General features: G+C 41.3%; 1 protein-coding gene across 1 annotated transcript in view; it reads left to right on the plus strand.

The window, feature by feature from the left end:
* srrm3 (serine/arginine repetitive matrix 3) overlaps positions 1-1841 on the plus strand; it is a 114009-nt gene that overhangs the window by 50789 nt on the left and 61379 nt on the right. The gene's annotated exons all lie outside the window — the stretch shown is intronic.

The following is a 1841-nucleotide window of genomic DNA, read 5'->3' on the forward strand; positions in this document are numbered from 1 at the left end:
AGACTCATGAATCTCTAACCAGAATAATCACTGTGAAGAATCACATCATGAAACTGCTGATGTGTTTCATGTTGCTGCTGATCTGTTTCAATGTTGCTGCTGATCTGTTTCAATGTTGCTGTGTTCATTCATACTCATCTGCTCACACAGACTCATGTTAGAGCTGCTGTTCAACGTAATGTTTTTATGCTACTTAGATCTTATCACTGTTTTTCTTTTACATTTTATTCTTGGATGTAACTGGGACCCTGCGTACATAATTTTGTTCCACCACATGTGGTGCGAATGACAAATAACTCCAAAAAAACAAACAAAAACAAAAAAAAGTCCATGCTCAATAATCCAGGTATACAATCCAACAATTTTCAGTCAGGTCATCTGGACAGTTTCTTTTTTTTTTTTTTTCTGAAACGTTTCACCTTCCATCCGGAATACTTCATCAGTCAAGGAAACACACAACACTTTTTTTTGGTTTTGAACCAGTTTGACATGACTGTCGACGAGGAAGAGGGCCAGCACAAGAGGAGGGGGCGTGCCAAAGACACTATCTTAGCACCAACATAACTGGTTTGTTCCACTTTGGAGTAAGCTGTTTGGGGGAAGAATCAGTTTTGTGTTGTGTGTTTCTGTGACTGATGAAGCCCTCTAGATGGAAGGTGAAACGTTTCAGCAAAAAAAAACTAAACTGTCCAGATGACCTGAGTGAAAATTGTTGGATTGTATACCTGGATTATTGAGCAGAGACTTGTTTTAATGGAAATCACTTTTTTCGCATGATTATTTCCTCTGGTATCCGATGCTGTGCAGCAGGAAGGATTTTTTTACTGAAACTTTTTAACTTTTGGACATTTGTTATGATGCATAACCATGGCAGCAAGGGTTTTTTTTTTGTTGTTGTTGTTGTTGTTTTTACAACCAGGAGCAGCTGATTAACATCTCAAAAGCGCAAATAATATCTCAAGTACAGCTCCAAATCCTAAATGATGCAACCACAGACCACCGAGCTACCACAGCCCTCTGTGTGGAGCAGAGAGCTGTTATCTAGGGCGCCCGGGGGAGCAGATGTTGGGGGTTAAGAGCCTTGCTCAAGGGCTCAGAATGGGGCATATGAGGGTGGAAGCAGGTGTGGGTGCTTCACCTTTCCTACCCACATTTTTTTATGTTGTCAGTCTGGGGAGTTGAACCGACGACCTTCCAAACACAGGTCCACCTTTTCTATCCTCAGCACCACCACTCCCCCACCTTTTAATTACATTATTATGATCTGTTTTTTAATCTGTTTGAATGAATTGTCTTTATAGTGTAACACGTTATTCTTTTTAAGATGCATTTTAAACAGTTTATTTTTATGTTGTTAATGGCCCATCTAGGGATTGATCTGGCAACTTAGCCAAAGTAATAAATGCTTTAGTATTTGTTCATACTTGACAGTCATCCCTATATAAATAAACAATTAATTAAATTAAATGAAGCAGAGAGCATCTCCTTGCAGCTCAACTCCCTCTTCACCCCAACAGACTGGCACAGCCTCCACAATACAGCAGAAGCATTTCAAACAATGACTAAAACTATTGGAACAAACTCTTCCAAACTGAGCCATGTGATGCTGTGCAGAAAAAGCTTTTTGTCCTATATTTTATGATAAGGTGTAGAGGCAGGGCAGCCGGCTTGGGACCCGAAAGTCCCAGGTTCGATCCCCAGTCACTGCACATCACGTGGTGTCTCTGGGCAGCACACCTCATCCCCAAAATGCCCCCCGGGCGCTTTCAATAGCTGCCCACTGCACCACCTGGTGGTGGATGGGTTAAATGCAGAGACTAATTTCGCCATTTTATGGAAAC

Source organism: Nematolebias whitei, chromosome 14 (assembly GCF_014905685.2).
Source record: "Nematolebias whitei isolate Nwh7 chromosome 14, NemWhi1, whole genome shotgun sequence".
In the NCBI taxonomy this organism is placed as follows: Eukaryota; Metazoa; Chordata; class Actinopteri; order Cyprinodontiformes; family Rivulidae; genus Nematolebias; species Nematolebias whitei.